Genomic DNA, 14667 nt, shown 5'->3' with positions numbered 1-14667 from the left:
TCCAGGCCTGTCGTGGGCACTCCCCTTCATCAGCCCATGGCACACTGAAGCCACAGTGTGGCAGAGAGACAGAGAGGTGTCAGGTCTACCAGACTCTGTGAGACTTTTGGGAGGTGGACAGAAGATGAGAGTCAGCTGGTCCCTAGGGCTCTCAGGGTCCCTAAGGTCCTATCATTTAAGGAAGGGGAGGAGACTTTGGCAAGAAGTGGCATTAAAGACAAGGGCTCCATCACATCAGCTAGTGTTAAGTAATGAATATTGGGGTTAATGGGTTTAAACTCCTTGGTTGCATTTAAGTGGATATAATGGAGAGATCTAAAAACACAGGACTTAGAAATAATCCTTTATTTCTTCTATTGTCTTTGATGCAGGCCCTTCACCATACTCAACAGTGGACCTTCTTTTCTGCCTTCAGGACTGCTAGTCCTGGGCTCTGTAGCTCCTGGCTAGCAGAAGGATTAGAAAGGAAGGAGAGGAAGGCAGTCTCTTTTTTGGCCCAGGACTTGAAAAGTGGATGCATCATTTCTGTTCATCTTGCATGAGCAACCCAGGTTGGGAAAAAGCCTCCACTTGACTGGTTAAGTACCAGTTCCACCCTTGGGAGTGAGAGGGCTTGATCATATGTGAGACACTTGTCTGGTACCTCATGGGCATATATGACATTTCAGGAAGAATTGTCTTTAACTAAAAACATTGTATTTATGTGTGTGTACCTGCTTATCTGTATATGCACTATATGTGTGCAGTACTTGTGGAGTCCAGAAGAGGGCACTGGATCCCCTGGAATCCAGTTACAGGTGGTTGTGAATTGCTAGGTATAGTTGGGAATCTAGCCTGGGTCCTCTGCAAGAGCAGCCAGTGTTCTTAACTGCTGAACCATCTCCAGTCCTGAGAAAGGATTTTCTGATTCTTTTGAATAAAAAAATTGGGTATCGTTATAGTTAATTTTTACTTATTTCAGAATTATTCTAAACAACAATGATATGCTTAGCTATATTAAAAAACAAACAAAAGATATTGTAGTTTATGGGTTTTTTTGTTGTTGTTATTTTGTTTTTTGCTTGGCAAAAAACATCCCCAGGGGGATGCCACTCTTGTGGTCCCATGAAGAGGTCTACATGGTTAGAGACTGAGGCTTCCTACAGCAGCCATTAAACACACCACCTTGGAAGTGCTCAGTCCCAGTCAATCTTAAAGAACTGGAGCCTTCATATGTATCTTGTCTGCAACTTTGGGAAAGACTCCAACTAGAACCATTCACTTGAGCTGCACTATGGTTTCTGACCCCCAGATTCGGGCTGAGATGACATTGGTTTAGCTCATTAAGTTCGAGGCAATTATAATTTACATAACAATAGATAACTAGTACAATTACTATTCCTAATCTACACTAACTATTGTAGGAACTCCATTTTATAAACATACAGCCTGTGTGAGATTCCATCATTGCCATAGTTCTGTGTGCCAACCTGTTGGCCTCGCAGATGTCCTCATTCTAGCCTGTGATGAATATGTTAGGTTACCCAAGGAAGGGGATGAAAAGTTACAGATGGTTTTAGAGCAGATTATTCTGAATTTCCCCCAGGTGGGTCTATTCTAATCCCAAAAGTCCTCAAAAGAGAGGCCGAGGAAATAGGACTATAGAGGGAAGTCAGAACATTGGCTTTGAAGATCAAATGGAGCCAAGAGTCCAAGGACTGGGGGTAGTCTTTAGAAGTTGGAAATGGGGAAGGAAATAGATTCTCTCCAGCCTCTAGAGAGGACGGCAGCTCAGAGTTAAATTCAACCACAAAGATGCACTGGTTTAAGCCAGTGCAGTTGTGGCATATCATAAGAAGGGACCACAAAATCATATAAACAGAAAATGGCAGAGCAAGGGATCACGTTAGTATGTCTGACTCAAAGCCCTCTTTCTCTCCACAGAAACCCCAAACTCACTTTTATTCCTTACTCCATCCACACACACCAGATATGGGAGACTCTTTCCTTTTCTGGGGTTTGTTTTTTATCATGAAGTTTTTGAATGCCTGTTATGTGCAAGCAATTTGAGCATATCCCATAAAATGTGAGGGAGATCCTGATAGGTATGAGTTTTCCCACCACGTGCAGATTGTCATCTAGTGAGGGAAGAGACTGATTGAACCCACAGTGATCACCATGGTTACCATGGTTACCATATTCCACTGTGTCACAATTAAAAGGCGTAACTGAGCTCCAGGCAACGTGCAAGATGACAAAGCTGGCGACTAGGGAGTCCCAGGGAAGGGTTAGACCCACAGTGTGAGTCCTGAGATTGAGGCATTAGACTGAGGTCAGCCCCACCCGGGCTTTTCTGTATTGTGAACTGAGGCTGGTGTGTCTCCTGGAATGTCACAGCCAGAAACATGGGCATCCCTGGAGGTAAAGCCAGGGAAGGAACAGAAAAGACTCTTGGGCTGAGGATAACAGAAGAGCTTGGGAGACTGCAGTTTCCAGATATCTCAAAGTCCAGGGCATTAGAAAACACTGTTAGGGGTATAGAGTTGTTGATTTAGCAAATACACAAAAAGGCACCTAAAATTGAATTTTAAATCAATTACTAATAATTGCCCCCATGCAATTATTCTTTATGGACCTTAAATCCAAATTTATCTGGGTCCCCTGAATCTTTATTGGCAAATTGATATGGGATTTTCTTTCTATTTGCCTGTGTTTTGAAGAAACTCATGTATGGTACTTTAATTTTTAGAACTTGTAATACACATAATTCAAAAATTGTACACATTTCTCGTGTAATATGAAGCACATTATTTTTAAAAAGAAAGAGAAAGGGCCTCGTGTTTTGTATTGAACAGGAGGAATTGTGTCCTCTTCCCAGTTAGGGAAATTAAAACCTTGCTTGCACCCTGGCCCCGGCGTGGGCTCTGGCAGAGAAACCGCTACCACCAGGGGGCGCTGCATGGTTGCAGGTCAGAGGACTAGAGGCACAGTCGCCTGCTCTTTGATCTAGGTGGCCCTGGGGAGTCCCCAGGGGCAGGACAGATGCCGGAAGAACTGTGTGCAAAGCTGGAGCTTTCTTCAAAGTTTGTCCTGCTCTGCTTTCCTTTCCAAAGTCTCAGGACCGCTGTGGCCGGAGGAGTGCGAGGTGCTGGAACCAAGGGATTAGCCCATTGCCGGGGGTGGGGGTGCGGGTGGGGGGTCCCGTCCCTCGGAGTTCCTTTCTCGGTTTAATTCCTCCTGGGGATCCAGCTCCAGTCCTGGAACCCTCAACTCTCAGCTAACTCCAAAGACTGAAGGGGTGGTGATTCGCCTTCTGGGGAGAAGGGAGCGAGACAAGATGGAAGGGAGAGAGCCGCAGAGTGGGTACGGGAGGACAAAGACATTGTGACTTTACCACGCAGCTTGATTTTGTGTCCACACCTTTGGCCTAGTGTGTCCTGAGTAAGAGATATTCAGTGAATACTTTCAATTAGTCCAGCACGTGGAGGCCTCCCAGTTCACAGTTATGATCCACCTGTCTTAGGGAAGTGATGCCTGCGGAAAGGGAGGGGCCGGGGCTGGCAGGAAGATCCATTCCCACCCAGGCACAGACTACAGCCCTGGGCTTCTTGGGGGCGCGGGTGCTTTGAGGGTTGTGGGAGATGAGGTTGGAAGTGTTGGGGGAGGTGGGAGGATGAGGGGTTGGGATATCGTGGTGTAGATCCAGGAATCCTCAGAAAGAATCCAGATGGAGGAGAGGACAACAGGAAGAGCCCTGTTCTTAGGACCTTTTAGATAGACTCAGACAGGGAAGAGCCTCAGCCTGGATGCAGTGAAGACACAGAGAAAGGCAGAGACGTGACTCAGCTCCCTGTTAATTTTTCACCCATAATTCCTTTCGTGTAAAGGGACTGAGTGGTCTCTGAATAAATCCTTGGAATAGTAAGACCATAGGTATAGATATCACATCCCGGTCCTCTCCTCTTCACCCAGAGACTTGTACCCAGCACCTGCCCTGCTCTGTGGCCCACTCAAGCGGTCGCATAGGGCTTTCCTTCTGTCCTTGAGAGGCTAGGCCCACCTTGGCTCATCCACAAACATGACATGCTATGAATTCCCTACAATGTGGGAAAGCTAACTGCAACATCTGGGTGTGGAGGAGGGAAAGAGAGATTTCTTCAGCATATTTCTTTCTTGCCACTTCCCACCCATACTTCAATCCAGACCTGCCCAGGGCACGGGAGCCTCTCGTTCAATGTGAGGTGCCTGGTGGGTTTTCCTCTGGAACATGGAGGTGCTGGCTCCTTTGGTTTACAGGAGGATTTGGGCCACAGACATTTTAGCTTCATGTACTGACTTTTGTGACTCTTACTCCCCCACTTCTAGGCATCAGGGACAGAACAGTCCCAAAGCTGATGTGCAAAAGCCATCACACGGCAGCTCAGGATTCATTGCCAAAGGATCATTTGCACAAGACTGGCGCAGGTCAGGCAAGCAACATCAATGCCAGAAGCCATAAATTCCACGAAAGGCAAGACATTTTGGTTCTGAGTTAATGAGCAAAGAACTTAAGTGCAGGGGGTGTGGGAACAGCCATTGAAGAGAGGACCATTTGCATAGATGGAGTCCACCAGCATTTCCCAGAATGCTTTTTGTTTTCTACAGTGGTGAGAACTTGTGGCAGAGATGGGTTTCTCAGTGTAGTTCCAGAATGAGTGGTCTTTGCCACAAGACGCTGTCACCAAGTCAGAAAGCAAGCAAGTTAAACCACTGCCTCCTATCCCTGATGCTTTGTTAACAAAGTCTCATGTCCAAATTACAATTCCTGGGAAGGCAACCTTATTTGGAAATAGGGTCTGTGCAAATGTCAGAAGGACCTCGAAAGGAAATGATTCATAGGACCACTATCTGAATGAACCCCCAATCCAACGAGATGTGTCCTTCAAAAGACATTCAGAGGAGATGCACAGAGGAAGAGATGGAGGCAGAGGCTGAGATTAGAATGTTACAATCACAAGCCAAGGTCACCGGAAGCTATCAGCTGGAAGAGGCGAGACCAGGCTGTTCTCTTGTCTCTGGAGGGAGTGTGGCACTGCCAACACCTTCACTTAGGGGGTCGGGTCTTCAGTTGAAAGTTTTTGTTGTTTTAAGTTACCAAGTTTGTGCTCTTGTGTTGCAGGAGCCCCAGGGAGTGAGTTCACCACCTGCTCACGTTGTTTGATTCCTGGGGTGCTTGTTCCACACCCCAGACCCTTCTTCCTTGTGAGACCTTTATCATCACTCCTTTGAGGTGTCTACCTGGAAGACAGCCTCATCCCACTGTGGCATTTTCCATACAACACATTCTTATACCGAGAATTTCTTAGTTTTGGAGTAGTGGGATTGGCGGTTGGAGGGAGGATTCCACTCTCCAGCGTGGACTCTGGGACTTCTTTGGTTGGTCAAATATGAGTGAGTGGCATCTTGAACCCTTGCAGGTCTGACAGACACCTCTGGTCTAGCAAATCCACGAAGAATCGTGTCTGGGTGTGTATGTGCCCAAACACGTGGGTGTGTTCCTGAGATGCCCAAACACGTGGGTGTGTTCCTGAGATGCCCAAACACGTGGGTGTGTTCCTGAGATGCCCAAACACGTGGGTGTGTTCCTGAGCTGCCCCTTCACATCCTGATCCACACATTGCTTTTAGGAAAGAGCCAGCAGAGCCCTGTCATAGCCAGAAACGGTCTCCCATCCTGCCAGAATTGCCTTACGACCAGGAAGAATCCGGAATTGAGATCACCCTGAGCATATCCTCCTGAGAAGAGTAGTCATTTCTAGAAGAAGAACAAGACAGGTTCCTGGGGGCTGGAAAGATGGCTCAGTGGTTAAGAGTCCTAGCTGTTCTTCTAGAGGTCCTGAGTTCAATTCCCAGCATGTACATGACAGCTCACAATCATCTATAATTATAGTTCGAATGAATTCTGATTCCCTCTTCTGGTGTGCAGATGTACATGCAGACAAAACACTCATACACATAAATTAATAAATCTTATAAAAAATAAAAAAAAACCCCACAAGTCCCTGCCATACATAGCTTTTGTGGCCACCAATCTGTGAACAGTTCACATACTCGTAGCAAAGTGTGGGCTTCTCCAGTGTGTGTTCAGTGGTCTGCATGGACGTCTGTCTCCTCCACCTCCTCTACATACCTCTTCTAGAACTTTCTATTTTTTTTTTTTTTAAGGAGCTGAGAACTGAACCCAGGGCCTTGCACTTGCTAGGCAAGCGCTCTACCACTGAGCTAAATCCTCAATCCTCCTCTTCTAGAACTTTCTAATGAAGGTTACCACCATATGGTCAGTTTTATAAACTGGAACCCTGAGAGTGTCCCTTGATAGTTTCCATATCATTTCCCAAATCTATACGCCCTCCCCCATACACCCCAAACCCTGGATATTATATTCCCTGCTTGTATTTCTTCACTTTTTTTCCTTGCTGTGACAAAAATACCTGAGGCTGGGGTACTTATTAAAGAAAGTAAGTTTATTTATTTCATAGTTCTGTAGATTCCAGAGTGTAGCACCAGCACGTACTTGCCCTGATGAGGGCCCTCTGGCTACATCACATGACTGACAACATCATGCTGGACTCAATACAAGAGGGAGCAATCACATGCTGACTTAGAGAAGTTCAGAAGCCAGACTTACTCTCTGATAACAATTCACACTTGAAGGACTTAACCAGGACCCCTCAAGAACTCTATGAAATCCTGCTAAGGCTGACTCTTCCATGATCTATCTTCCACAAGGCCCTGACTACAAAGGCTATGGCATCTCCCAACACTACCACATTGAAGACCAAGCTTCCAACACATCAACCTTTGGAGGACACATAAAAATCATATTCAAACCAGAGCACTGCTTGTCACTCAAATGTCAGTTCAGACAGCTCATCCCATCACCGTCTCTGATAGGTGCCCGCTTTCCTTCTTCCTTGGGATACTTGTCACATTTGTGAGGGCAGAGACCGTGGTTACTTGTTCACTATTGTCTCCCCAATGCTCCAAACTGCCTGGGCATTGTTGGTGCTGCAGGAGGAATACTGGTCAGATAATTGAGTAAGTAGATGAATGCTTGCTATTTTAATTTTTAAAATATAATGTGCCATGTGGAGGCCAGAGGACAACTTGGTGGAGTCGGGTCTCTCCTCCTACCTTTATGTGAGTTCCAGGATTGAACTCAAGTCATCAGGGTCCACATGTGCCTTTCCCCGCTTATCGCCCTAGCTCCGGCTGCCATTTGGAGCCACAGTGGTGGTATCAAGTGGAGGCTCCCTTTGCAGAGTCCAGGGGCCACATCAGAACAGGTGTTCTAGACCAGAGGCTTCCGAGGCCCCGAACCTCGGCGCAGAGGTCCCCACCAGGCATCCTCCAGTGCCTTGAGTCTGGCTGCTAGCTCTATGACAGCATTCTCTGTGTGCTTTGCCATTCCCACCCACCCCCAGGACTTCCAGTTTGAAAATTCAAGCCTGTAGATTTGAAGAAGAGTACAAGGACTTACTTATTCCGTAACTGTTAACATATTGTTCCCCCTCTCTCCTCTCTCTCTCTCTCCAATCGGCAAGCAAACTGCTGACATCTTGATACCTCACGTCCAAATCTATCAACATCTCCTAATAAGGTCATCCTGTCATGAAACCACAATGCTGCGATCGAAGCCATAGCAGCATACCATCTGCATCTGGGGCTCTGCAGATTTCCCCCAGACGTCTTTTACAGCGGGATCTTTTTTTTTTTTCAAACCCTGCGCAGGATGTAATCAAGATTCTTGTGTGATGTTTAGCCATTGTGTCTTTAATCTAAATTAGATCTTCCCTTGCCTTGTTATTGCTGCTTCTTGCTTGTTTTTGTGACTTTCCCTTTTTGGAAGAGTCTGCATTAGTTGTAGACACGTCTCTATTAACATGGTTATTAGTGCAGAATCTGGCCTTAGGATTTGGGGCATCGGTTCACTCATTGCGTCAGATCGAGATTAAATAATGTGAGATAGGCTGCTGGTATGAACTTGATCACCAAGCCTTGCTCCATTCTTGTTCATAATCAAAATGGGATCCTCCCAGGGTGAAAGGGTCAGTGGGGGGCCAGGTTCCCCCTGTAACTGATGACACTTGACTGGAGAAAATACTGGGGGCTACAGAATGAAGTTTCATTCCTCTTACATCTAGTTGGTTATTTTGTTTCTGCAAGAATTCCAATTAAATAATAATCAGGGAGCTGGGGAGATGAGTTGGTGGCTAAGAGCACTTGCTGCTCTTGCAGAAGACCTGGGTTAGTTCAGAATCATCTGTAACTTCAGTGCTGAGAATTTGATCACATCTTGCCTCTGAGAGTGTTAGGCATGTGTGTAATGCCTGGTTGTCCTTGTTCATTTTGATGTTCCAACTGTCCCACCTTAGAGCAGCCTGAGGTCAGCTCCTGAATCAGTTTGGCAAGATCACATTTATCTTTGAGTCCTGTGTTACTTTCTGGGTCAGACATGGTATGCTAGGTGTGTGACATACATCCTTAGCCCCAAACCTAGGATCAATCACTGTTTCAAGGAGCCTTGGTTTCTGTAGTGCTAAGGTGTATAGGACTCAGGGGCACCCATGCCATGGTTACCAGCTTGTCAGAGCTTCTGTACCCTTCAGTGGACAGAACTCGGAAATCATTCTGTTTCTAGTCATGAGTTCAAATTGGTCTCTCCACCTCAAATTTAACATTGTAGGGTTTTTCCTCTAACTTTTACTTGCTGCTAGTGTCCTCTACTCTTTTCCAGTAAAGAAGGTGTGTGTGTGTGTGTGTGTGTGTGTGTGTGTGTGTGTGTGTTATGCTATATCGTGCAGAAAAGAGTTTCAGAATGATGAGTGGTGTCAGTAAATCTACTACACACCAGATATCCTCAGAACAAACCCATTGTGTGCAATCAGAGTTCTTCAATTGATTCCTGGATTGGTGTGGGTTTCAGTTCAGTATAATATCAGTAGGGCAGCGCTGTGTTCGGGCTCTACCATCAGCCAAAACCACACTCAGCACGCAACAGGATTCCAGCCTGTAGTCACGAGCCTCTCTAGTCACCAAGTTAGTAAAACAGTAACAGAGACATCTCCTTTGCAGGAGACTGGAAGTTTCACTGCAGCCTCAGAAGACAAAAGGGAGGACATCTCCAGCCTGGGCGGAAAGAAGTTTCGGTCTCTTCATACCCGTTAGGATGGCTGCAATCAAAAGGAAGGAAGGAAGGAAGGAAGGAAAGAAGGCAGGCACGCAGGCAAGCCAGCACCAGGGAGGCAAAGCCAGGAGCATTCTAAGTTCCAGGAAAGCCTCGCCTATATTGAGAGACCTTATCTCAAAAAGAAGATGTTCAATGAGCAGGTGGAGAAACTGCAATACTCATACATTGGCTGCTGGTGGTGTAAAATGATGTGGCCGGTGAGGGAACAGTTCTGCTAGGAAAACATGCTAGGACACATGCTTACTGTGTGCATGGCTCAAGCTTTGCTCTCCAGTGTTCTCCAAAAGAAAATGTGTAAACAGTTACCATAAGATCTGTTCGCTCATTCCTAGGAACACTCTCAAAGAGTGAGTACGGGCACTCAAACAAAGATTTGCATCTGAGCATCTGAGCAGCATTGTTCACAAGAACAGACTAAATTGTGGAAGATGCCCACATGTCCATCAGCTGGTGGATGGACGAATAGGCTACAGAACACCCATATGACAGATATTTAATCCTAAAAAGGAAACCAGTACTCAGTGGTGCTGGGAATGGATAAATTTTGAAGAGAAGCCAGCCACAAAAGGATCTGTATTGTATATACATGAGGCATCTATATAATTCTATATACATGAGGCATCCAGAATGGGCAAATCCACAGACATGAAGCAGTTCCATGGCTGCTGGGGCTGAGGAAGGGAAATGAGAAGGGATTGATAATCGGGAATAAGGTTTCTCATAACACATACACAACCTAGTGAATGTCCTAAAGTTACTGAACGTATACTTTAAAGTGATCAAAATGGACATTTTATGTTGCATGAATTTTGCCTCAATGTTTAAAGAGTATGCGCTTTCTCTGTGCCTGGATCAAAAGAGGGTATCAGATCCTCTGGAACTGGAGTTTCAGAGGATTGTGACTCACCATGTAGGTTCTGGGAACAGAATTCACTGCAAGAGCAGGGAGTGCTCTTTTTTTTTTTTTTTTTTTTGGTTTTTCGAGACAGGGTTTCTCTGTGTAGCTTTGTGCCTTTCCTGGAACTCACTTGGTATCCCAGGCTGGCCTTGAACTCACAGAGATCCGCCTGGCTCTGCCTCCCGAGTGCTGGGATTAAAGGCGTGCGCCACCACCGCCTGGCCTGCAGGGAGTGCTCTTAACTGCTGAGCCACGACTCCAGTCTCCAGTCCCAAGCACCCCATTGTTTTCTTTGAGATATAGTCTCACTATGTAGCCAGAAATGGCTTTGAGCTTCTGATCCTCCTGCCCCAGTGTTCCAAGTGCTGGGATTACAGGTGTGAGTTGCCACACGCAGACTAAAATCATGTACTGTGATCAGCAGAAGGCACAGAAGTCAGCTCTTGGCTTGCAGCATTTCATAGTCTGCCAATGCCAAAATCTCTCCCCCAAAAGATACCTCCAAAGCTGCGGTTGCCCTAACAGACAGGCAGGAGGGCTGACTGCAGGATAATCTCACTCCCACTTGGAACCTTGTCCTGCACTTTCTCATAACCTTCAGGATCAGGAGGATGTAGTGGATCCAGAAGGAGCTCCATATTCCCCATAGCCCAGCAACAAGGCATATCTACCCAGCATCGGTAGATTCCACAGAAACCAACCACAGGAGGGTTCCACGTGAAGGAAAAATGTTCTAGCACAAGAAGGGAAGAAAGTGAGTAGTAGGGGGTTGTCGGTGGATAACAAAGTTTAGGGTAAGAAGCAAAGGAGGAAATACTGAACTTGATATTGAAAAGAGAAAAATCAGAGTGTGTGGGGGTGTCAGTTATGTGAAAAGAGGCACACAGATACAAAAGAGAAACGTGGTGGGAGGTGGAGGCAGGGCGATGAGGCTTGTATATCTCGTCTCCATTTCACTTCAGAACCACACATATGTTTAGCAGATTCAAAAGCTAAAACTGGACTTTGAAAGGATAGAGTAATGCAAACAGACCCTACTCATCTGTTATGGAGTAAAGAGACACAGAGGTGGGGGGTATTGTTTACTGAAGTGAGGAGTGTGAAGTGATCATGGAGACAGGTGACCTTTAGCGCTCTTGTGAAAATACTTAATGTGGTCGGCATAATCTGGCCGAAGCTTGCAACTCCAGGTATCTTGACAGAAGCCACGTTAATGGGGAGAGCAGCCTTCTGACCACAAGACCCTCAAGGGACTTTTTCAGTAAACCATTCTATAGCTCTATTTGGGCTTCCAGGGCTGGTGAGCTCAGGCCTTGAGGTCCCCCAAGGTAAGAATTACCACTTCCTGTAAAAAGTCACATGCATCTTGGTTCCCACTATGGCCAAAAATCAAATCAGACTCTGCATATCTCACCCTCAAGTTCTCCACAGACAGTCCTTCAAATCCAAGGTGCTTCGCAAGCATTTACGTGGGTTGGAGGTGGATAATGAGTAGGGAAAGGGGATAGGTGGGAGCAGGGGATAAGGTAGGCAGTGGGGGGATGGAAGGTGGTGGAGGATGGGGATGGAGGTTGGAGTGGGGGAATGAGGCAGTGGGTAAGGATTGGGGAACAGGATAAGGGAATGTGGTGGAGGGATGGGAATGTGGAAGTGGGGGATTGGGTAGAAATGAGGGGTGAGGATGGGGGTGAGGTGGAGGGGTGGGGATGGGAGTGAGGGATGAGGATGGGGTGGGAGTTGGGGATGGGGTGGAGGTAGGGATGTATGCAAGGTGATTTCCTGCATGGCTGGGTGATTTTAACCATAGATTTTTTTTTCAAGGTTAACAGATTTGTTACCCAGCTTTTCTTTGCTGTGACAAAATATCTTACTTAAAGGGGGAAATACTGATTTTGGCTCACTGTTTCCGAGGCTTCAGTTCATGGTTGGCCCAGGCACTTCAGTGCCTGTGGTGAGAACATGGAGCAGAAGAAGTTGTTCACCTCAAGGTGCTAGGAAAGAAAAAAAAAAAAAGAGGTAGGGGAATGGAAAGGAAGGAAGGAAACAGGATTCCAACATCCTCCCACTTTAAACAGAACATTTTATCTATTATTTTGTATGTATGATGGAAGGCGGGGTGGCACAGGGGCCGTGGCACATGAGTGGAATCAGAGGCTGGATTGCTCAAGCTGGTTCTTTGCTTCCACCATGCGGATCTCAGGGATCAAACTCAGGCCCTTAGGCTTGTCAGCGAGTGCCTTTACCTGATCAGCCATCTTGCCTAGCCCCAGGATCCCTTTCAAAGACACACCCTCGGTGGTATAAATTCTTCTATGCTGCTTCACCTCCTGATTTTTCTATCACCTCCAAAAGTTCTGCAAGTAGGCAAAAGAAACTTCTATACATGAGACTTTGGGGAAACTTTGTTACCAAAGTCGTGAAGGGAAGACACTGGGACTTGATAACTGTTACAAGTCAGGCTTTGACATTGGTCCTCAATAAGCCAATTAAAGAAGTGAAGTAAAAATGAAAAGCAGAGAAAGATTTATTCAATGTGATATTAGGATAGAGGAACAAAGAGGTCCAGTAGCCCCACCAGTCCACATTTGAGGTCTTGGTACAAGTTTTAGATTTAAATAGTGTCTTAGTGTTCTGTTGATGTGAAGAGACACCATGACCATGGCAACTCTTATAAAGGAAAGCATTTAATTAGGGATAGCTTACAGTTTTAGAGGTCTAGTTCATTATTGTCATGGTGGGGAGCAGGGTGGCATGCAGGTGGACATGATGGAGAAGGAGCTGAGAGTCCTACATCCTGTTCTACAGGAAGCAGGAAGAGACATTGGGACTAGTGTGAACTTAGATACCTCAACCACCTCCCTCCCAGTGACACACTTCCTCCAACAAGGCCATACCTCTTAATCCCTCCCAAGTAGTGCCACTCTCGGATGACTAAGTGTTCAAACATATGAGCCTATGCAGGCCACTCATATTCAAACCACCACAAATAGAAAGCAAGAGTCATGCAAGAGAAAAAGCTATGCCACCAGAGTTAAGCCAGCATGGAGATCAGCTGCATGGTAGACAAGCAGCCAAGTGGCAGGGAGGGGAGCATTAGAGAAAGAGTGAAAAAAAAAATCCAAAACCCCAGAGCACCAGAAAAATCATACTGAGGCTCTGGTCAGCATCTGAAAGAAGAGAAGAAAAAGGGAGTTCTGTCTTTGTGAGTCAGGACTCAAAAAGAAGGACACACTTAAAAGTATCTCATGGCTGTAGCTCACACACGCTTGAGCTTGTATGATGAGTATTCAGAGACAGGTAATGCCTGGGGGGCACTCACCAACCTAAGACAGAGCGCCTGTGTGGCCTGGGCAGGTGTCTCCATGATGGGTAAAGTGACCTGCTGACGTCCCACGCAACCTAAGTAAGAAGCTCATATTCTAGTGAAAGGGGGACCTGTAGGGTTCTGGCCCCCGTTTTGGGTAACTGTTGCCTTGCTTGCTGACCTTGACCTTGATATCCTCCCTATGCTAATTCCCTGAGGGTTCCACCCTCCTGAATGCTTAAGGGAAATTCCTTGTCTGTGTATCCTGCATAATGGGCGTTAACAGCTTAGATGCAAGATTGTAAAACATCAGTATTGAACTTCTGCCCTCTGGGGTTCTCCCATTGTGCTGTAAGCCTGTATTTAAGACCTCCTCCCTCCTTCAATAAACGACATTTGGCAAAAAATTTTAAAAAAAAGTATCTCATGGCAGCTATAGTGATTATGCTGGGACATGGGAGTTCTGGAAAGGAAAAATCCATGATCACATTGTTTGGTTGGAACCCCTGCTTGCCCTGGCACAAGCTGGAAACCTCATCTGCCCTACTTCCCCCAACCCTATCCACACTGAGAAAACTCTGAACAAAGGAATGGCACCAAAAGCCCAGGTCTGCATTTCTTACATGGCCAGTCCACCAAGTGCCCGCCCAGAGGCATAGCTTTTGATTATACCTGGGCACAGTCCTAGCTCCTGGCTGACATGTCATCACCCCTCACCCAAGAGCTATAAAACCTCCCTGCCTTTGCCTAGGTGCTTGACTTCTTTGGCCCGCATCTTTGACTGGTGAATCCATCCAGGAGCAACACCCAATAAACCTACATTTACCTGGTTTTTTTTTGTTTTGTTTTGTTTTGGTTTGGTTTTTTTTGGTTTTTCGAGACAGAGTTTTTCTGTGTAGTTTTGGTGCCTGTCCTGGATCTCACTCTGTAGACCAGGCTGGCCTTGAACTCACAGAGATCCACCTGCCTCTGCCTCCCGAGTGCTGGGATTAAAGGCGTGCTGCGCCGCCGCCGCTGCCACCACCACCACCGGGCTCATTTACTTGTTTTTAATCTGGTCTGATCTGCCCTTTTTCATTGGCAGAAACCTACAACTCATCAGAGGATTAATTATTCCTCTTACCTCTTTAGCACGGCTTAAGGTGAATCCACCTTCCTAAAGAGTGGACCCTTAAGCAGGTGACTGACACAGCTGGGTGAGCTCTTAAGGGAGGCAACAATGTGTCTCCACCCGGAAGCAGAGAATGTGCTTTTATCA

Source organism: Peromyscus eremicus, chromosome 13, assembly GCF_949786415.1.
Source record: "Peromyscus eremicus chromosome 13, PerEre_H2_v1, whole genome shotgun sequence".
Classification (NCBI taxonomy): Eukaryota; Metazoa; Chordata; class Mammalia; order Rodentia; family Cricetidae; genus Peromyscus; species Peromyscus eremicus.
The sequence above is the reverse complement of the archived record's forward strand: the minus strand, read 5'-3'. Positions refer to the sequence as shown.